The sequence below is a fragment of the Alligator mississippiensis genome, chromosome 9, assembly GCF_030867095.1.
Source record: "Alligator mississippiensis isolate rAllMis1 chromosome 9, rAllMis1, whole genome shotgun sequence".
NCBI classification, from domain to species: domain Eukaryota; kingdom Metazoa; phylum Chordata; order Crocodylia; family Alligatoridae; genus Alligator; species Alligator mississippiensis.
Genome location: NC_081832.1, coordinates 25,289,764 through 25,313,138, shown reverse-complemented (window position 1 = coordinate 25,313,138; position 23,375 = coordinate 25,289,764). Strand labels below are relative to the sequence as shown.

General features: G+C 43.2%; 1 protein-coding gene and 1 long non-coding RNA gene across 4 annotated transcripts in view; one reads left to right on the top strand and one right to left on the bottom strand.

The window, feature by feature from the left end:
* Nucleotides 1–23,375, top strand: part of RALY (RALY heterogeneous nuclear ribonucleoprotein) — a 423,518-nt gene that overhangs the window by 79,634 nt on the left and 320,509 nt on the right. The window lies entirely within an intron of this gene.
* LOC132252432 (uncharacterized) lies at nt 1,550–8,353 on the bottom strand. Of its 2 annotated transcripts, none has more exons than XR_009464346.1 (3): nt 8,082–8,353; nt 7,704–7,871; nt 1,550–5,050 (listed from the first exon to the last, which is right to left on the bottom strand). It is a non-coding gene; the product is annotated as an uncharacterized LOC132252432 (long non-coding RNA). The 2 variants fall into 2 exon arrangements; XR_009464345.1 differs by lacking the exon at nt 1,550–5,050 and adding an exon at nt 5,894–6,028 and having other exon boundaries at nt 8,082–8,352.

Here is a 23,375-nt window from a genome sequence, read left to right as displayed (position 1 = left end):
TGTTTTTGGTTTTTATAGTCATCATGGCTAAGGGAAGTTGGAAGGATTTGAATGAAAAGAGAGACATAATTTTCTTAATATTTTTCAGGGAGCTCTTTCAAAGCTTGAGGGGCTGGCTGTACGAGGGAAAGCACTAATGTTCTTGCTTGAAAAACTACTACTACCAAGTGGCCAATGAAGACTTCTGTCATGGCCTGAAAAGTGGTAGGCGCCAACCTTTCAGTACTGTAGGAAATGATAGGTTGGGTAGGAATTACCAGCAAAGGGTTTTGAGAAAGAAGACAAGTAATTTGATACAACAGGGTAGGAGGAGCCAGTGGAGGGATGGAAAAATAGAAAAGATCTAATCAAAGTGATGGTCTAGAAATGACCTTACAATAGCATTCTGGATTCATACATGTGGCAAACAGTGTATTTATCAAGGGTAGGGAACAGAGAGCTGCAGTAACTGAACACGAGATGATGAGAAGCTGGATAAAATGTTTAGGTGTGTAGATAGATAAGAAAGCCCATATCATAGAGATATTTTGCAGGATTTAGGTAGTACCTGATTGGGAAGACATACAGAGATTTGAACTGGAGATGATGCCCCAGTAACAGGTCTGAGACACAGCCAGGATAGAAGTAAGGTCTTCAGGAAACAAGAAAGGAAGTTGAAGGGAGGACTTGTCAGGGAAGGTTAAGGTTCTGTTTAAAGCCATGTTGAGTTTGAAATAACAATTAGTCATCCCCGATGAGATGTCAGAGAGATGGGTCATGCTTTTAGTTCAGACAGAAGACAGGTCTGGTGTAGAGAGGCAGAACAATGATTCAACAAGAGACAACGATTGTATTTGTACCTTTCTTCCTTGCCTTTAAAATGGCTCAGAAAACAGGGGGTTTTTTGTAAAACAGAACACTGTGCTTGAGTGAAGCTCATGCATCTGCACTCCTCTCACTCTCTCTGAGGTTTCCTTCCTTGTCTCAGGCATGAGGAAAGCTACTGATCTCCTTTCTCTGTTCCTTTGAGCGTGAAAACTTGATTTGCTCTCTCTCTATGGGAACAAGGATTGATCCAACTAGCTACTTAGGGTTGTGAGAAACGGGCCATATTCGATTCGGATTCAGATTCGACCCAAATTAGGGACAGCGATTCGATTGATTTGAATCGCTGTCCCCGATTCAATTTGGCCAAAACCAAATCTGAAGATTTGATGCTGATTCAAAGAATCAGCAATTTGGCCATAGACACAGCTTTAAATGTTTTTTCTACATACCTTGAGGTACCAGGCACAGCTCATGAACGTTGCGATGCTGGGGTGGATAGAGCATCTCACAGGAGCGTGGGCCACCCCTTCCCCACCCTTGTGCTCAGTGGCAAGCCTGGAAGTCGACCGGAAGTACTTCCAGTCCACTTCCGGGTCTTCTGGAGAGCATGCTGGGGGCCCCTGCGCGCCCTTCCAGCTTGGCAATCAGCTGAGGGGTGACCCTGGGTGCCCCCCGGACCCAGGAGGCACGAGTCATTGAGCTGGGGAGGTGCAGGGGAGGCCCCCTGCGTGCTCCCCGGTGGATGCAGAAGTGGACTGGAAGTGCTTCTGGTCCACTTCCAGGTCTGCTGCCAAGTGTGCTGGAGAGTCCCCTGCACTCCTGTGGGATGCTCCATCCACTCCAGCATCACAGCATTCATGAGCTACCTGCTACCTTGAGGTGTGTAGAAAAAACATTTAAAGCTGTGTCTATGTCTGAATCGCCGAATCTTTCCGGATCTCTCTGAATTGATTAGGAGGGTTCTGATTTGATTTAGAGAGATTAAAGGGTCTCCTGATTCAATTTGGATGTGGAGATTCAGCCACTGAATCAGGCTGAATCTCTTCCAAATCAAATCAGCAACCGAAGCTTCGTGCAGTCCTACTATCTACCACCCCTCCTGGGCTTAACTTGTGAGTGCCTCCTGATTGGCTCTTCTCTTCTTTACTTGCCACTCCTCCTGCATGAGTTCCATGATCTCTTCTCACAAAAGGATGGATAACACCAGACATGGAGCTCATAATTCTCTAACTGTTCTTTTGTAGCCTTTCTTCTGGCCCCATCTTCTGCAGCTGGATGCTCTTCAGAATATCCATCTGCCATCTTATTTGTAATCTTATGATAATCCAGATGCTATTTTATTTGTAATCTTTTCAAGGTTACAGCCTGTGAGAAGGAGGAACCCAAGATGTTTATGTAAAAACAGTTATTTTACATTGTAAGTGACAGATTATATATGTGCCATATCCCTGCCACATCAGACAGAGCTAAGAGGCAAGTTAAATGCTTCATTTTTTCAGAGCCCATTGTTCAGTTTTAACATACGAAGTTTTACATGATTGTTACTCAGTTGTGACTAGGGGAAATGAATAACAAAGTACTTATTTTCAGGGTGTTAAAATTAAATTACTCAAAACATGGCTGCTTGAAAAGGTGAAAACTACAAGTTTAACAAGTTGATCAGTTTCCTGCCAGTTATCTCCACCATTGGCTGTAACCAAATGCCAGTTGCTTGATGCTGTTAACATTGCTGAGGTACCTCATCAACCATGACTCCAGTATTTCTCTGTTCTCTCCCATTCATCCTGGTTGGAAGTTTTTCAACTGTTCCATTACTCTGATGCTAGTGGTACCCTGTGCTATTTCTGCTTTTGTACAGATTGAAGTCACAAACTATTTTTGACCAAATACATAGGCAAAGCTTTCACAAAGGCTGTATTCTCTATTTGGAAATGAGGCTGGGGACAAATCTGAGATCTATCTCAGTCATCTCAATATGACCACAGAGAAGTTGATGTTAGTCCAAAAACCACAAAAATGTTGGCAATAGACTGTTTTCAGTACTCCCAGTCAAAAGAAGAAACCAACATGATCCTGATGAAAATCCCAGGTAGAAATTATCTTTTCAGACAAGGATTTGTACTGCAAGGCCATTATACTGAATAAAGGAAAAATAGACCTCTAAAAGAAGATTAGAGCTGGTCAATATTCTCTTTGTCAAAATACTTTTCAATGAAAATGCTGGTTTCATAAAAACTGAAATGCTTGGAAAAACATCAGTGCAAGTTCCAACAGAATGTTTTTAAAAGAAAACCATATTCTGGAATTTCTTGTTTTAGGAAATTAACAAAAATCCCTTTACAATTATGATACTTTGTTTCAATTTTTATTTTATCCCATTAGAACTCTTAATTTTATCCTACTTACCTAATTATTATATTATTCATGAACTATATTTTAGATTTTCAGAGAAAAATTTGGGATTCTAAAATTACATTTTCTGAAACCATATCTTTTTAGAATTTTCATTTTGTGGCAAATTTTGAAATGTCAGAAATGTATCTCTACCTAAGTTTTGGTTAGCTCTAGTGCCTGCAACTTTATTCAACTGTTTTGTTTGCCAGCAGAATATGATCTTGATATTTCAGAATGACTAAAAAGAGGCAAGACAAATTCCAGTTAATCAAGCCACAATAATTAGAATTATCCAATTGTTAGGATATTTTGAGATTTTGTCTGGAAAGTATTGTACGGTAATGGTAGATGTAACAAAAGATTTCTTCAGTAAATAGCAGATGGCTTTATGCTTGCAATATGTGCATGATGACATAAATGTCATGAAAAGTTCACTGGAACATACAATGTTGTCTGTGTGTGGGTGGATGTAATGTTTCAGTAATTAAAGCTATATCATTACATTTACATCCCCAGAGCAACTCCCATCCGGTAATGCTACGATGTCATTACCAAAACTACAAGCTTAACATAAGATCTAGCAAAAAATGAATGTCTGTTTTTTTCCAAAGGGGTGACATTAAGAAAAATGCAGTGCTCACCAGCAGTCAGTACTGCAAATGAATGCAGTTTCTGTGCACTGAATTGCATTAAAACAGGACTTTGATCCACAAGGGGTATACTTTTACAGGTCAACATTCTCTCAAGCCTTGTGGCCCATCAGGGTAGTTAAAGCACACCAGTTTTTGCAACCAATGAACTAAAAGAAAGTGTGGTAGCTAGTACCATATCCAGCTGCCTTTGACTCCCCAACACAAAGAAAGAGGTATTCTTTTACGGCTAGGTCAACTGGTTTAACTGCTCTGCCACTGTGCCCTGATTTTCCAGGTGCAAAAGGACAAAGCTTGACTTACAGTTTACAGATCCTGCAGAAAAAATAATTTCAGGAAACTTGGGGCTGAAATCATTTTCTGGACATTTCAGAATTAAAATAGCATTTAACTTACACATTTGGAAAGCAATGCTTTAATAAGTAGCTTTGTACAATGACTAAACTTGTTCACTTAGTAAAGTGTTATAAAGGAATGGCTATTCTAAATGTTTCCTTTATTTACTAACGTAATACCAAAGAATCAGGATACTTCTCAGGGCTAGGGTCCCAGCCCCCCGTAAAGATGAGGATTTTAAAAGTATCCAGAGCCACAGCAAACACTGCTGAGCTGCTGCAGCTTTTATTTCAAAGGGCACCACTCCTCTGATCAGCTGCCTAGGACCATTGATGAGCTGACCACTGACCAGGTGGGTGAAAAACTGCTGTACTTTGAAGTGGAAGCTGCAACAGGGAACTGAGTAATTTGTTCTAAATTCAGCAACTGTCTGCAAATTAAATGGGTTGTAAACTACAAGGATATGAATGATCAGGTTCAATTGTATTATTTATGGAAGGGCTAATGTCACCAGTTATCTATGCCTATGCATAGCACAGAATGACCCATGTGTCTTTTTCTCACCCCTGTTAACAGAGAAGTGGCTAATACAGCTAGTAGCTGCTACCAGACTTGTTCCTTTAATTCATGCTGTAGAAGCTTAAAATTATAACTCTCTTGGTCACCAGTTCAGTCTTTGGTCACTAAGAAGACTGTGATATATTTATGTAAGGTATTTATTTGAGATTGACAGCATAAATAAAGAGTGATCTAATGGATGAAGCACTGGACTGGGTTCAGTCCAGATTCTGTTTCCCACTTGGTCACTGTTTAACCTTATGCGAGTCATGTTTGCCCTCCTCCCCATGACTGGATTTTCCTTTCTGTAAAAAAAAAAAAAAAAAAATGGAGGTAGTGATGCTTGGTTATTTAATGCATTTAGATCTACTGATGAAATATGCTGTATAGAAACTGGATACAATTATTATTTAGCTGAAACCACGTTTGGAAGCTGACCAGATGTTGGCCAGGGCTCCTGGGTGCCGTTAAGAAAGCAATTTTATAATTGGGGGTTTTTTTAGTTCTGCCATGGCTTCTTTTCACTCCTGTCCCCTTTTTTGTAGATATTGGGCAGAATTCTGTTTCACCTAGCAATTGACCAAAATGCAGCTTGGGACAATTCAGAATTACCCAACTAAAGTGTAGAAGCAATTCTATGACCCCTCTGGGCATGTAAGTGCCCCAGTTATAGGACTAGAATCACCTCTGGAGATGCACTGATTTCTCTATATTCCTATAGTTTCGGCACTTAGGGACCCAGAGAGAGGTAATACAATCAGTCCTATACTTTAATCAGACCACTTACAGCTGCTCATTCATCAGGTTGGAATTCTGCCCATTACATGGTAGCTGCACAGAGCAGGAGTGAGCAACTACAGTCCTTGGTCTGGGACTGGAACTGAGTGGATAATCTTCCATGATTAATTTTCCAATATATGTAGCTTTTTCTGCTCCAGAATCCCTATGAGGTGGTGATATATTCCTCAGATTTGTTATTGAAATGATTTTGATAAAGAGCTTGGCGTTGTAGGATCTGAATTTCAGTCTGTGCCATTTAGTTGTGATTGGTTTGATAAGTTAAAGGATTTCTGAGTTTTGAGTCCTACAGCTTCCGTTTCATGTTTGGACAAGCACACAAATGTCTGGCCTGACTGCTTTCAGGTGGGAAGAAAAAAAAAAAAAAAAAAAAAACGACTCTTGTGAATAAGATTTCCAGTGGCTTTAGCAGCATCTACAGTACTTAGGAAGATGTGAAGAGGAAAAAAAACAAGATGTTGATCCATAACTTGAGTCCCACCTGCCTGTTCAAATAAACATTTGTTTGAATTAATTTCAGATATTACAGCAAACATATATTAAGACTGATTCAAATGCTTTTAAGGAGTTTCTTTAGAGGGCTCTTTAATCAAACACTCTTAACACAAAGTTACTAGCCTGTATAAATAATTGCTGCTTATTTTCTGTGTTCCTGTCTGAGACAGGCAATTAAATGCAAAAACTTTAGTTGGAAAGCTGCAGTTGCAGGGGCTTAGTATCACAGTAGATTAGTCCTTACACCTCCCATATTTGCCAACCTTTCTTCAAATCCTGTAGTCAAGAATAGGGATAGGCTTAGGTCCCAAGTTATAGAGTTCATATTTCATCCCTTCCAAAACTTAGGGCAAGTTGGCTTTGAGTTTCTAGTTAAGATGTATACCCAGTCCCAAGTGAGAAGGAATTTGATGCATCCCATCCTATTATGCAGAGTTACAAAATAAAACTTTCTGAGCAGTGTACCCTGGCATGCAGGTTCTGCTTAGGCAGGGAAGTGAAACATTGGAAGCCACATATTTAAGGGCAACTGTTTAACATGGTCTAAAGCACCTTAGTCTAGAACAGCAGTGTTCAACCTTCTGGTCCTGTGGCCTGGATGAATGGCTCTGGGTTGGTCTTTGGACTTGATCTAGCATGAGTTCAGCCAACAGGTGTCAGGGGTGGATCTAGGATTTGTCAAGCAGGCTGCAGGAGCTGTCATCCATGCTGCAGAGGTAGCTGCACACCTATTCCCAGCCCCCTCCCTATCTCCACTCACTGATATGGGCAGCCCATGCTGTGGAAGCCTTTATAGACTTTTTCTAAAGTCCTCTAAGCATATAAGAATACTCCCTCCCCTCCATGTTCAAAGGCACAGCTCTCCCCCTTCCCCTCACCAGCCTTCTGCTTCTTCATTCCCTGTTGTCCTAAACATGAAGGAAGCTTGAAAGCTGCTCCTTGCCAGCTCCAGACAAGCTGCCCAGGGACTGGGGCCAGCTGGGAACAGTGACAGCACAGCCCACTGTCCAATCCAGAGGTTCCCACAGCACCATTGTCTGGAAAGTGGGGGTGTAGTTGCACTACTGCACCCCTTCTAGATCCACTTCTGACAAGTGCAATCCAGCACAATGTCCTGACTTCATACATCAGATCCAGCCTCAATGCTAGCCTGATTCTGTGCACAGCCTGATCAGAGGATTGTGGCATAGGCAAGTAAAGTTGAAAGGGACCTCATGAGGTCATCTAGTCCAGTCCCCTGCTCAAGGCAGAATCATGCCTGACTCAACCATCTGTAACAGGGGGCCTACTCCGGGCCAATCTCACTGTGGCCCGCTCACCTGTTTCTGGGCTAACCGCCCACATTCTCACCCACCATGCCTTGTTGTTAATGAATTGATCTTAAAGCAGGAGGCTGCCTATTTCTTGCCCCGATGCCAGGGGGCACTATCTGTGGCTCTATTCCTCCCCTATGCCACAGGGCAAGCCTCACAGATGGCATCCAGATGTTATCAATATCACCAGCCCCACTCTGGGCCCCAGAATACTACTAGTTGAACCCCACCTGGATTCCTCTCCTCAGGCGGCCTATTCCGCCTTCATCCTGGGCAACATAGCTCCCTGAACTGCTTCCCCCTTACAGATGTGGTGCCCCCTGGACCTTTGGCTCCTCTAGCCCTGGCCCACCTCCAGGCCAGTTGGAACTCCAGGCGCGCAGCTCTTGGGCGTCTCTCGCGGTGGGCCCCCGGCCCTTCGACCCTTCCGGTCCTAGCCCCAGCATTGATCAGTCAGGGGATGTCCAGACCGCTGCGAGTCTATGGCTCCACTCTCTCTCTGGGGTCCACTTTCCAGACCCTACAAAGGAGGTAACCCACCCAGTTGTGGGGGATAGGGGTTAAGGCACCCAGACCTGCCTTTCACCAGGGTGGTAAATGACCTGGCATCTCCTGGGGGCTCCCACACCACTGAGAGCCTCACCAGGCCACCCACTCCCCACAGGGTGCAGTTTTAGGTCCTGCCCAGGACCAGGAGCCTCCTGACCATTCCCTACAGCTCCTCCCTTACCTCCGGATGATACCAGCAGTCCTCCAGCCAGGTAATGTTGTTACCTGGCCTCCTAGGCAGCAAAAATGCCCTGTTTATATGGGCAGCCCTGAACCTAAAATGGCTGCCCTCATCAGGCACCTGCCCACTGCTGTCTTCTGGCCCTTAAAGTGGCAGCACCAACAGTGCCCTGCCACACCATCCTAGCCAAGTAGCTGCTTAGTCTCCTCTTGAAACCATGCTCTGGACCAACCCAGCGAGCAGTGTAATTCCACATGCCAGCCTGACCCCAAACACTGGATCTGCCACAGAGTGACCTCATGTGCCAGGTAATCTAGTGTGTGGACCATGTCATCCAGCCTGGGGGGTTCCCCATGGTTCCATAAATTTGGCAACGTAAGAGCTGCAATTAACTCTGGCACTGTTTCCCTGCTGCCAAATTGTTGGACCTGTGGGAATACCTATCGGAGGGATGACATGGCCTCATGGTCCAGTTTTGACCCATGGGCCAGAGGTTGAGCATCACTAGTTTAAATGATCATAAAACCGGCAATTCCCAGTTGCTGACTCTCTAAATGATCCTGGCTTCTTAGTCTCTCTCTGCCTCAATTCTCCTGTCAGTAAAAATGGGCTGGATGTTTCAAAGGAGTCTAAGGGGGTTGGGTGCTCTTATTTTCCTCTGAAAGACCCAACCTTAACTCACCCAGAGGAGAACTGTAAAGATAAATTACTTTGCTCTGAATATGTAAAAAGCCATATTATATTTATTTCAGATTCCTAACATGGATAACTTTTTTTGTTACTTGCCTTCTTAGATTGTGTGCTACTTAAGGCTGGGACTGCATCTCATGATGGATACAGTAGGGGACAATGAGCTCGTTATTGTATCACAGAAAGGACAGTTAAGATCTGCTCCTGCCTCCACTACAGACTTTTTGTTTGACCTGGGCTGAGAATTGCAACAATTGTTGTTCTTGGTGTTCTCATCTGTACCATGAAAACACAAATACATCACTGGAGCACTGCTTAATAAAGATCCCCAGGGTGAGGCTGCACTGGAAATGAAAAGTGAATTTATTATTTTATTATTATTATTATTTAAATGTATCCATCAATTTCATGACCGTTCATTTGTATATATAAATAATTGCATTTGCCTGGTGCTCAGGTACACAGTCTTCCATGGTACATTTGCTTGTACAAAAGGATGGACCTGCAACTGTGACCAGTGGAATACTATTTTGGCTGCCAGTGTACCAGAGCGATTTGCATCCCAATTGCCAGGCAACTATGGTTCAGACATTAGCTAATGTATAGGAAAGTTTCAGCCATTCTTCTTCCCATCCCTAAAATGTCCCATGTTGTATGCCTTCCTCCCCCCCCCCCCGCCCCCGCTTTGTTCTGTAGCTTAATTTGTTAACTGTGCCATTTATACAGACAGCATAAAGTATTTTGGGAGTGCTCAATCTCTGGGTTATTGCTACAGTAGAGAAGTCATCAATAGATGGAATTCCTTGAGTCACACAGGTGAGAGAAAACATTTTTCTTACCAAGCCCAAATAAAACAGCATACCTGTGACAGCAGAAAAGAAGAAAGGCAGAAAAGAATGAACAATATTAATGTTACTCACATGCTCTGTCCTCTGCAGAGAGACCCGAAGTGGGTGAAACAAGTTAGTCATCATCTTAGTTGTTATTCTCCCCCCACTGGGACTATATTAGGAAGCATTATATGTAATATGTTACACTAATCCCCCTTGATCTGTGTATAATCATATTCGGTACATTTCTGCTTCATCTTATTTAAACATCTACAGCCAGATTTCTGTTAGAATCCCCTAGTTCTGATAGGTTAATTTTCCATGTTACTTATTAAGCATTGACATTTATATCAGCTGATTGCTGTGATATTATTACGATTAATACGTGTCCCTTCAATTATATACACTTCTTAAAATATCTCAAAGTAGCTGTAACTTGTGTATGTAGTTTCATGCTTCATGCCTATCAGCTGCCTTAGCATTGTGCTTATCTGTTACTTGCACCTTACATTTGTGATCCTGTGACTTAAGGTTACTTGCTTGTTATCTACTTTTGTCACTGTTTGAGACCTTTCGCCTTTTTTACTCAGGCTAAGTATACTTTCAAGAAAGGTCCTTAGAGACTTGTGGGTTTACAGCAAGAACTATGCCCTTAATCTTACTATAGGTCTCCTGGGAGAAAGGGAAATGCCAGCATTGTGTATCAGTAGTAGACATTCTGTTGCATTGCCAAGAAAAATGAGGTGGCATTTAAACCCAAATAATTCTAAGGTTGAGGAATTGTTTTCTTCTCCAGTTCTAGCAGAAGTAATTCACAGCTGTAACATTTGAGCCTGCAGCTTTGTGTATTGCTTTATCAGACAAAATAGTGCCATGTAGAGATACCCAGTAGAGAAAAAGTGTAGCCACAATGGTATGAGGCCCCACCCAGGCTGATTTATTCCATTGAAAGCAGGGTAAATTAGTCTAAAAAGGATGCATTTGCATGAGATATTTACTGCACAGTAGATTAAACAGCTGCATAGTAGGACTATCTGAAGCTTTGGTCGCTGATTCAATTTGGTGAAGATTCAGCCAGATTCGGTGGCCAAATCTCCGCATCCGAACTGATCAGGAAACCCTTTAATCTCTCCAAAATGAATTGGAACCCTCCTAATCAATTCAGAGAGATTCGGAAAGATTCAGAGATTCAGACATAGACACAACTTTAAATGTTTTTTCTACATACTGCAAGGTACCAGGTGGCTCATGAATGCTGTGATGCTGAGGCAGATGGAGAGTCTCACAGGAGTGCGGGGTGGGGTCTCCAGCGTGTTCAGCAGCAGACCCGGAAGTGGACCAGAAGCACTTCTTGTCCATTTCCAGGTCTGCTGCCCTCCCCCACCCCGATGCCCCTGGCTCAGAGACTGGTGCCTTTTGGGTCTGGGGGGGCCACCAGTGTCCCACCACAGCTGATTGCCAAGCTTGGGGAGGGCACAGAGGGGCTCCCCCGTGCTCTCCCCAGCAGACCCAGAAGTGAACCAGAAGTACTTCTGATCTACTTCCGTGTTTGCCGTTGGGGGGGGAGCCCCACACTCCAGTGTGATGCTCCATCTGCCCCAGCATCGCAGCGTTCATGTGTGCCTGGTACCTGGAGGTATATAGAAAAAATATTTAAAGCTGTGTCTATGTCTGAATTGCTGATTCTCCAAATCAGCATCAAATCTTCAGATTCAGATTTGGCCAAATCAAATTGGGGACAGTGATCCAAATCAATTAATTGAATCACTGTCCCTGATTTGGGCCGAATCCTAATCCAAATCAAATAGGGCCCATTTCGCATACCCCTACTGCGTAGTAAACATCTCAGCATCTACATGTGAGCCCGTATTAGACTGGAGTAAACTAACTTGTAAATAAAAGTACTATCCCACTGTGGAGTAGAAAAACTCCACAGCCGCACACATGTAGATGCTGCTGTGGCTGCCTGCCAGCTAGCCCTGCACTGAAGCACCTTTGTGCCCCAGTCAGCCTTTCCACAGCATGTTGGGTTGGGGAGAGTAGCCCCAGACTGGCAGGCTGATCCCTCAGGCATCCTACCAGCTGGGGCTGCTCCAAGCCAACTCAATGTGCTGTGGTCCTGGGTACATATTCAAACAGCACATCCAGGAACAATAATCTCTGGAGTTTATTGCTTTGTATTAATTGCACATGTAGATGTGCCCAAGGAGCCTCTGTCTAATGCACCTGCTTGTAGGGAGCTGGCTAAGGTACCTCTAGATAGCACTGCACTGTGCAAGGGAAACATGCCCTTTGAGAAAGCAAAATCAAGTCAACAGTGGGAACTGGTTACTATGTTTTAGGTCTATAACTGTCTCATTTTCATGTATGTTATTCATATAAAGGCTGCAAAAACCCCAGTCTTGAATGCAAACACTTAGAATCAGATCCTTTTCTACCCATTAGGCATCTAAGTGCGCCCCTATTCCTTATGCTTGACTCCCTGAAAAACTGTTAAAGTAAATACATTTGGAATATACTTTCAAATTAGTGTTAAAACTAGATCACAACAAGCAATAAGGAAAAGGAGGCCCCACCTTATCTTTTATATTAATGGGTTTTCAGAGTCTCTAGCAGGGTGGAATAGCATCTCATTTAGATGTGCTGGGCCCCTAGCAGACATTAATTTAAAGGTGTGATGGCATCTGAGGAATTTTATCCTGTATCCCTAAAATCGTGCATTGTTTTATGCCAGCTGTTCATGATCTGGCATAGTAAGATGTACAATTTTGGAGATAGAAATCATACAAAATTATGGAGGAGGTCATGTAGTCTAACCCCCTGCTCAAAGCAGGTCCACCCCCAACTAGATCACCCCAGCCAAAACTTTGCCTAGCCGGGTCTTGAAAACCTCTAAGGATGGAGAGCCCACAACCACTCTGGTAACCTGTTCCAATTTTTTTACTACCCTCTTAGTGAGAAGTTCTTCCTAATATCTAGCCTAAAATTCCCTTGCTGCAACTTGAGACCATTGCTCCTTATTCTTTCATCTGTCACCACTGAGAACAGTCTAGCTCCATCCTCTTTTGAACCCCACTTCAGGTAGTTGAAGGCTGCTACTAAATCCTCCCTCAGTCTTCTCTTCTGAAGACTAAATAAGCTTAGTTCCCTCAGCCTCTCCTCATAAGTCATGTCCCCCAGCCCCCTCACCATTTTTGTTGCCCTTCACTGGACCTTCTCCAATTTGTCCACATCCTTTCTGCAATGGGGGGCCCAAAACTGAACACAGTACTCTAGATGTGGCCTTACCAGTGCTGCATAGAAGGAAATAACCACTTCCCTTGGCCTACTGGCAACACACCTGCCAATACAGCCCAGTCAGCTGTTTGCCTTCTTGGCAACAAGGGCACACTGTTGGCTTATATTCAGCTTATTGTCCACTGTAACCCCCAGGCCCTTTTCTGCACAGCTGCTGCCCAGCCAGTGAACCCACAACCTGTAGCAATGCACTTGATGCCGACTGCCCACTTGACATTGAGTCATCGATTACTACTCTCTGATTCCGATGCTCCATCCAGTTATCTATCCACCTTATCATTCATTTATCCAGTCCATACTTCCTTAGCTTGCCTGTGAGAATGTTGTGGGAGATTGTATCAAAATCATTGCTAAAATCAAGGTATACCTCATTCACCAGTTTCCCACATCCACAGAGCCAGTCACCTCATTGTAGAAGGCAATCAGATTGGTCAGGCATGACTTGCCCCAGTGAATCCATGCTGACTGTTCCTAATCAGGTTTTTCTCCTCCAAGTACTTAGAAATGGATTCCTTGAGGATCTGCTTCATGATTTTTCCAGGGACTGATGTAAGGCTGACCATTCTTTAGTTCCCTAGATCCACCTTTCCCCTTTTTTAAATATGGGCACTATGTTTGCCCTTTTTCAGTTACCCGGGATCTCTCCTAATCACCATGAGTTTTCAAAGATGATGGCCAGTGGCTCTACAATCACATCAGCCAACTTCCTCAGCACCCGCGGGTGCATTCCATCCTGCCTCATGGACTTGTACACATCCAACTTTTCTAAGTAGTCCCTAACCTGTTCTTTCACCACTGAGGGCTGCTCACCTCCTCCCCAAACTGTGCTGCCAGGTGTGGGAGCTAACTTTGCCTGTAAAGACAGAGGAAAAAAGGCATTGAACACTGCAGACTTTTCTGCATCCTCTGTCACAAGGTTGCCTCCCCATTCAGTAGAGGACCCACACTTTCCCTGATTCTCCTCTTGCTACTGACATACTTGTAGAAATGCTTCTTGTTACCTTTCACGTCCCTTGTTAGCTGCAACTCTAATTGCACTTTGGCCTTCCTGACTGCATCCCTGCATGCCTGAGCAATGTTCTTATATTCTTTCGTAGTTATTTGTCCAAGTTTCCACTTCCTATAAACTTCCTTTTTGTGATTTAATTTACTGAGGTGTTCCCTGCTAAGCCAAGCTGGTCTTCTGCCATACTTGCTAGTCTTCCTGTGCATCTTAATGGTTTGTTCCTGTACTCTCAGTAAGGTTTCTTTAAAGTACAGCCAGCTCTCCTGGACTCCCCTCCCCCTCAGCCTGGCTTCCCAGGGGATCCTACTCATGAGTTCCCTGAGAAACTCAAAGTTTGCTTTTCTGAAGCCCAGGGTCCTTACTCTGCTGCTCTCCATCCTGCCGCCTTTCCACAGGATCCTGAACTCAGTCATTTTGTGGTCACTGCTGCCCAAGTTTCCACCCACTACTACATTCCCCACCAATTCATCCCTGTTTTTGAGCAGCAGGTCAAGAAGAGCATGGCCTCTAGTTGGCTGCACCAGCACTTGCATCAGGAAGTTGTCCCCGACAATCTGAGGATAAAACTCCTCAGATCCCAATGTATATCAGCCAGTGCTGGGGTACCCCAGTACCAGACTTCCCACAGCACCATTTCAACTTGGTGACATGTGGGAACCTTGACATCAGGGACCCGCTTTATGATCCCTTACTCCCCATGAACCTGGACCTTTGCAGGACTGCCCTAGCAGCCCTGTTACCATTGCTGCCATGTGGCAACATGATAAGGTAGCCTGTAAGTTTCTCTGACAGCTCCAGCTGTGCCATGTTACAATTTATTGTGCAATTAACATAACATCTGCCAACGCCTGCATGCCAGCAGATTCCTAAAAGATATCTGTAAGATTAGTCTCACAGAGTCTTCAAAATCAAAGATACCAAAGATGCTAGCAATTCAACAGGCTCTATTGTAGGTTTCTCTACTATTCCTATCACAATAGCATATATATGGCCAAGTAAACAGTGATCCTTTTTCTACTGATCAGGATCATTCAACAATTTAATTACACAAATATAATTAGACTTAACATAACTGCTATGCCTGATCATAATATTACACCCATAGTATTAAAATAGAAAGTATGATAATGAGCCCTCAGACTTAATATGGATCTAGTAACTTACACATATGTGTGTTGTAGCTGTGCATAAACACATCCTCATTTGCAAGCTGGTCCATCTAAACCAGGTGTATTCTAAAATGTTTATGAAAAGATAGCTAAAAGTATGACCTGATGATTCTTTCATGACACAGAGGCTGTGATTACACAAGATGCTGACAGCTTGGTAGCTCATTACTACTGTGCAGTAGCATCACGTGGCACAAAGCATGACATGACGCTACTGTGCAGTAGTAATGAGCTAGTGCTTGTGAGGGCTGGGAGCGATCCGGGCCCTTTTGTGCACGCGGGCCGTGGCCAGTAGCCCGGGCACGCGGGGTCGGAGAAGACCGGAGGCGACCTAGAATTAGTCACGGATGCGTAGTGGTTGATTTAAAGATTGTTTACTTACACCAAAGGTGGTCGTGGTGTAGGCTGGACAGTTTCCAGGCACAGCTCCGCTTAAATCCTTGTTAGAGGACTATGACAAGTTCGTTCTTTCCCACGGAGTTGTTGAAGCTCCGTGGGTTCGTACGACGAATTCGCTCTCTCCAACGGAGTTGTTGAAGCTCCGTGGGTTCCTCTGTTTCTTGTGCAGGAAGAGATACGTCTAGGAATCTATCGGCGACGGGGAGAGGCCAGAGGCTGGTCAGGCCTCTATTGCCTTTTAAGAAATGCGTTGGGTCCGTGAGGATCCGCAGCGCTTAGAGATCTTCACACAGCGTGAAGTCTCCTCCTCCTGGTGTTCGTGGAGTCCTCCCTTGCGGGCGTCTCCTCGGAGTTCTCCAATTTCTCTCCAACTTGGGTGGAAACCACCCAAGCTCTTTATACGGCTAGCAAGCCAATTGCTAGCCGCCACGTGTGCATAATTTAATGTGAACCAGTAATGTGGCTCGAATTTGAATACAAATGGCGGGAACTCTTTGCACCGAGCATTTCTTAGATGCAAAAAGAAATGCTCCATGCAAAGAAAGCTACAAATTGGCGGGAAATTCTCCGTCGCACCGGGGTTCTCTTCTGCAGCAGAAAACTCCACCGTGCATAGAAGATGCAATTTAGCGAGAAAATAATTTAGCAGTGCCGAAGCACACACAAACAAAAAATCACAACTTTGGGTTGTGACAGTGCTCAGTCAGCATCACCAAAAAGCCATGTGGAGATGCTACTGTGCAGTAACTCCAGTTACTGTGCAGTCATTTAGTTCCTGTGTATACACAAGTACTAAATGACTGCACAGTAACAACTGTGCAGTCAGCATCTTGTGTAGATGCAGCCAGTGTCTCAAAGGTTTGGGATTAGAAAAGGTCCTTTTTCCTGGTCAAAGGGCATCCTGTTTTAAGAAACTGAAACCTATTACATCATACTTCATGCACCCTGCTTGGGCACTGGGCTCCCAAACTCTGTGAATCTTGCAATTTTTTGTTTCTGAATTTCATGAATGGGAGAGCAGCAAATGTGTTTCTATGAAACTTTGTTTTCAATTCTGCTTGAAGCTCCCATTTGCTCTTAAAGACAGATGTAGCATTTTTTTTTTTACCCCAGGCCAAAGATCTTTTCTTCCAAGTTATGATTTTCAGTTATCTAAGCAAAGCTAGAAATTGACTCTGTCTGATTAAAGTACATTTTGTGAAACTTCTCAGCTCAGTTTTTTCTAGAGAGTTGTGTCTGACATAAGCAGGGAGATAACAGTGAATAACCAACTTGAGCCGCATCAGGCAACAGCCAGTAAACTAATACCAGTCATGCCATCCAGGTGCCAGATAGCTTGTCAGCTTTTTGCTAACTGATACACTGGTCTATTGATTCTTCCTATCAGCTGTGATACAGTATCCACTTGTACAAGGGCTCCAGCAGCATTCATATCAAAATGAAACAGTTTTTTTTACATCAAAGCACACACCTAAAGCCATTCAATATATAGAGTGAGTTGGGGAAGGAAACGGATGCACTTGCAGGCCTGAACAGAGTTCTCTATTAATATTTCTGCAGCACAGTTTACACTGAAGTCACTCCTGCAAAAACAGCATCATTTTTCTCCTATCATTGCTTTAAACTTTGCAAACTTCTCTAAAAGTTTATCCTATGGCACAAAGCCCAGATTTTCTAGTAGGTCTGCAGGTCTCAGCCTGCAAGCACCCAGGTGAGAGAGCAAATATAAGAGACATGAGGAAGAATAACAGAGCAATGGGATTCAATAGTTATGGAATTTATTTCTTCAGTACAAATATGGACAGATTCTGAACTCAAAGATATGGGGGTTAATTGCCTGAAGCCAATGAATTCATTTACCATGAATTTACCTGGCTTCCAGCCATGTAACTGTGAGCAAAATTGCAAACACAATCTGCTTCATAATATGAGTTGGAGTCTGAGTCGGAGTCTGAGCCTGTGTAGTAGCAGTCTTGTTCTGTCACACTGCATTTCTTACCCAGATAAGTAGACTCAGACCCAACCCACAATATATGGTCTCTCCCATTCAAATGCTGATGTTGTGCAGGTAGTGATTTTTTGTCCAAACAATACCGAACCAGTATGTTGGCATTACTGCAGAAAAAGACTGAAGAGTCTGAAAATTAAGTACAAGTCAATATGTTATGAAGAGCTGGTGATAGATTGTTCACCATATCCAATGGGTAGGACAAGAAGAAATCAGTTTAATTTGCAGCAAGGATTTTGTTAGCTATTAGGAACAACATTTTAATGATAAAGGTAGTGAAATTTGCCCAGCTGCTTCCGGACCTTGTGAAATTTCCTTCACTGAAGCTGTTTCAGAATATATTAGACAAAGATATATCAAGGATATTCTTGACACATATGATTTTGCCTCCGTATCGGGGTCAGACTGAAAGATCTCCTCAGGAACCTTCCTAGCTCTGCATTTCTCTGATTCTGTCACAGGGGCATTACAACTTGCTGCTAATAAATATTTTTTGGATGATTTGTCAGGTATTTATCACTGAAGTTGTCATGGCATTTTTGACTAGTTAGATCTGTTGTCTGAATTACACTCTAAAGTGGGTAATTAAATTCTGCCTACACTCCTTCCTGTGAGTTAAACAAGGCAACATGTTGTATCTCACTTCTCATCCTGGGCAGGTGAAGGGCAGGTGTGTGCTGATAGCTGCTGCATATTCATGATGGCAATGGACGTAACTGATTTATCCACAAAGTTTATCAGAATGCTCTGGAATAAAAGATGATTTTTCAGTTGTTCATGAGGGAGGATATTTGTACAGTTGAAATTTGCAACTTATTCTAGAGTGTCTTGGTTGCATATCTGTTTTATAACAGTCAAAAGCAGGGCTGCATTGTTGTAGGTGTATATATACAGGAAGAAACAATATCTGCCCTCCTGTTCTAAATAGGAAAAACAAAGGGTGGAGGAAGAAGTGACTTGCCCAATGTCATATAGCAGGCAGTGAGAAATCCAGGAGTAAAACCAAGGGTCCCTGACTCTCAGTCCAATATCCTATCTATTGAACTACAGTACTTACCAACTACAGCGTTTGTATGCCACCTTTAGAATAATGATCAGTTCCAAGGCTTAGGCTCTTTCATCTGCTAGTCAGTTCACAGCATCTGATCAAGTAGGCTGTTAGCTATGAAAGCTTATGGATCACTGAACCAGTTAGTCTCTAAGGGTTTGTATACATGTGTTCCAGGAAGTGGGGGGTGGGGATTGGCGCTTTAATTAGAGTGGCTCTAGGAGGCTCCTAGAGCCACTCTAATTAAAGTGCCCAGAGTGTCTCTTGTATCTTGTATGGTGGTGGGGGCACTTTAACTAAAGTTTGTCAAATGAGCTTTAGTTAAAGCACCCCTGCCACCATTTTTCAGTGCAGGGATGCCGATACACATGATGCTAGAGTCTGGTGAAGCGCAGTACTTACCATGCTTTAGCAGCCTTGATTGAGTCTGCTCTGACACACTGTAATTGCAGTGTGTTGGAGCAGACTCGCTGCATGTGTATGGGTACCCTACAATGTCATCCTACCCCACCTTCTGCCTGACATCAAAGTAGCATGGCTAACTACCTTGCTCTGATCCTTGTAAGTAAAGGAGGACAAGGTGAGGCAAAATATTAGGGCTGAGGGAAGCTTCGGCAGCCAATTCAATTCAGAGATTTGGCCCGATTTGGCCGCACCTGTATCGCATACCACCCTCTACCATGTGCTGGCTAGACAAGCGGCAGCAGGGCAGAGCCCCCAGTCCCAGCACTGCCATGGCCACATCTTGCATCCCCCTTCTCCTGCCGAGTCTCACACACCCCCGCCCCAGCTGGGCAGCTTGTCCCAGCCCCAGCCCCAATTCCTCCCCACCCCCCCGCCTCTAACCCTCCCCCCTCCTCCAACCCCCAACCCCAACAGACTTACCAGCTCGAGGCAGCTGTGTTAGCTGCCTGTTTAGTCTATGGCCAAATCTTTCAGATTTGATTTGGCTGAATTGAATCAGGAGAGTGATTTGAATCTCTGAATTGAATCACTGTCCTGCAAATCAGCCGAATCCAAAGTGAATACTTACCACTTTGCACAGGCCTACAAAATATATGTTTGATGTAAAGTCTTAAGGGTGACCTAGCACTGGCAGTGTTAAGGCAAAATAGCATCCCTTCACAGTATCTGCTTAAATAAACTTTAACACATGAAAGTATGTGTTATACTTTGGTTAGTCTATAAGGTGCAAATCTACCCTGCCTCCTCCTAAATACATGATAGTCACATGTGCCCCCTTCTTGACAAGACTGCAAGAGATCACCATTAAAGATTTGTGTTAGAAAGCAAGTTAAATGAAAGACAGGGTATAGATTGCTTTTTGTTATCTGTTGGAAGTGAGAGTACTACAAATTAGTAGAGTACATTATTGGAAATTTTGTGGGCAACACAATCATGGCAAATCATGCAGGAGATATATGCCTCAGCTTTGTTTTCCAGGCTTTAAAAAGTTTAGGTGGATGGAGTGCTCTGATGCTGCTTTTCTTCTCACAGAATGAATTGTTTGTTTGAAAGAAGTAGCTATTTATGGTACTATAAACCAAATCCAACCCTGAAGTAAATGGAAGCTGTGCCCTCTCATATCATAGCTGATTTCACCCCTCTGTTTACACACACTCTAATTACATGGGATGAAGTATCATTAAGTTCCATACACACTGTGGCCTCAAGTATGATAGGGATGGATGTTAACTGTATGAAGTTGTTTAGAGGGCGTCCAGCACTCAGTAGAATGGAATTTTTCCCCATATGAGTTGCAACATGCTTGGGTTAGCAGGCACTTGGTACAAGCTCCATCAGAAGAATATGTTATCTTACCATTTTGCCATGTTATAGCATTGATTTCAATAGTTTCCCTCCTGGTTTTACAGCTAGTTATGTGGAGTGGTCAAATTAAAATCAAAGGCCTTCTCAAGTGTAGTTGGCCCGTTGGACCAGTATGGTGAAGACATATCAGTTTTTGTAACTAACAGCACACAATGCAGTGATATGGCTAGCATCATATCCGTGCACCTAACTTCCCAGCCTGAATGCCCAGGTGCCCATTAAGAGCTCTGTCAACTTGGGGGTAGACTTTTAGTCCAGGTGCTCACTTATAAATGGAAGGTCTTTTGTTCTTGTAGTTAGTTATGCCTGGTTTTGTTAAAGCACCAATGTCTAGTATAAATAATACTATTAAATCGTGCTCATCTCCTTGCCATCGATAGTCCCTCCTTACAGTTAATTCTGAAATACATTTTGCAGTCTATTTTTAATGACTTCAAGTGATAAACTTCAAGACCTTCCTAGAGACACTTATTCCATACTTCTAATAGATCTCACCATGAAGGTTAATGAGCAATTCATTCAGTACATCTTCTCAGTGACAACAGGAATCCAACACGGATTTTTTGCCTGTTATCTTTTGTATTAACAAAAGGTTTGCCTTTTTACATGAAGCTGACACTGTGGGTCTGGGCTTAGCGTATTCCTTTTCTTTGTGAAGTTGCTACATTCTGACACCTGCTGGCATCTGGCCTCTGGCATGGCACTGTTTAATTTCGTTAAATAAAATTTAGCAGGTATTTCCAGGAAAAAAATACTTGGCCAATTTCCACTCCCCTGGACCTAATCCGGGTTTCCTCACTCAGGTGTTACTCATGCCCTTTTCAGCCAGACTTCTCTGAATTAGGACTGAGTAATATCTAGTGAGGAACTCCAGAATTTGTCCCCAATTTTTTAGAACTTTCTTGGGAAAATCAAAGGGATTAATGCTTACTTTCCAACAGCTTCATGCAGTCTAACTCCACTGACTTCAGCACCCTTGCTCCAAATTTCCATTGGTATACATGAGTGGAGAACCAGATATGTCTGATCAAGCAAATGAAGGCTGAGAGGCATCATGGAAATCAAAGGAGAAGGTTTTAGAACTCTGTGTCATTCAGTTTGAAGTAGCAGGGAAGAAAGATGATAGGGAATTGGAAAACTGTGGAAAAGAAGCAGCTGAGCTGATGGAGAAAAAAGAGATAATACAGTTGGAGTGTAAAAGGGAAGATTCTGGATGGAGGAGGCAGCTGAGGAGTTAGAGGCTGGAAATGGTGTTATCATGTATACTAATGTAGGGCTCAGACATTGATCAAAAATCAGTTCAAGTGTTGCCTCTCTGATTCTTTTCATGGTCTTGCTGCTTGACTAACTCATTTTTGAACCAAGTGTCCCTGTATCTTGCTAATCCTTGTAAACCGAGTAAGGACAGAAGTGGTGAAGAAATTATCCCCCTAGCAGAGGGATGTGAAGTAGCACAACACACTAGAGCAATGGGGCCTTTCTAAGCATGCTGCAATAGCCCTGCACCCTCTCCAAGTACTGCTTTGATCCCTTCTCCTGCCCATTTTGCTTTCTTTTTCCTCCCCTGTGTTCCCTGCCCGACTTGCTGCTTTGCATTCATTTCCTTCCCTATCTGCCACTGTGCTGCCTGCCTTTTCCCTGGTCTCCTGTAGGCCACACACAAGCTGCTTATGCTACTTGTGGCACCCATGCCTCTGGTTAGCCACTGCTGCTCTAGAGGAAGGGGAGCTGACTACAACTGGTGCTTAATTAAACTCCATGGCTATTCTTATGACTTCTGGCTTTGAAACTTTTCTTTTAAACAGAATTGGCACGTGGGTGTTGCTCCAAGAAGATATAAATATGATACTCATCCCCGCTCTCTCCTCCCACCCCTTTGTTCCCCTGACAACATATAAGTTTGCGTATCAAAATCCTGCAGCTGGATATAGACTTTTCAGTACTACTTCATATACTTGATATACCACCTTGAAAGTGCTGTTTATGCTAAGTGTCAATACATCCCACTACTACCTATAATGAACAGCAACAGAAGAACAAAGAAAGACCAGTCAGGGAGGAATCAGTAAGCCCACCTCAGAACGAAATGGTGGGTAGCTGATGTCAAAGCAATGCAATCTTCAGCAGAAGCATCCACTTTCACCCCTGCCATTTCACCACATTCCTACACATTATTCCATTTTGTGCTGCAGCTAAAAATAATTAAAACCAAAGATACAAGCCTGAGATGGGGAAAGGAGAGAGGGAAGCCCCTGTGTTCAGTTGGGAAATCTGACTCCTGCAGCTGGTAGGAGCCTGTCAGTCATGTAAGCAGCATGTGTGAGAAGGTTTCAGTCTCACTCACTGGAAAGTCTTTGGCTAAATAAATAAACTGATTCTGTTTTTGTCTTCAGTCACTCTACAAATACCTCTTGCTAGCCTTGAATTTCTTCTTGCCCCTATACATAACACCCTGTCCCAAACTTGGAGGCATCCTAGGTTAAGCAACTGATTGTGAGTGCTCAAAATACTATATTTTTAAACATTTGGGATCAATTTTCACCCCCTTTATCATAATCTGATAAAAATCTAGTCTACTTCTCCAGAGTTGCTCTAGATTCATACTACTATGGCAGTGAAGCAAGGACCATAGACCTTAACAAAGGAGTTTTTTAAGCCCTTTATGCATACGTAGCCTAACAGACTTACAGAAAACCACTGTCTATTCTCTTCCTTCCATAGAGCCCTGTGCAGAACTGGATGGAATTTTCTGTCTGAAAATAAAAATATCCATCAATTTTTATTTTTAAAAAATGAAAAATGTGAGACTGCTAGAGTCTGTTTGGGCTCAAAATGAAATCATTCAACCTGAAATGACTTTTTTTTTTAATTCTCTGTCAAAAAAGTTTGAAAATTGTTCATTTTGGGTCAATACCTGTTGTTGTTGTTGTTATTTTCCAGAATTTCCAGTGAACCAAAAAATCCATTTTGTTGCACTTCTTGTCCCGAGGCCAGCTCAGCATTTTATTAGCCAGTCA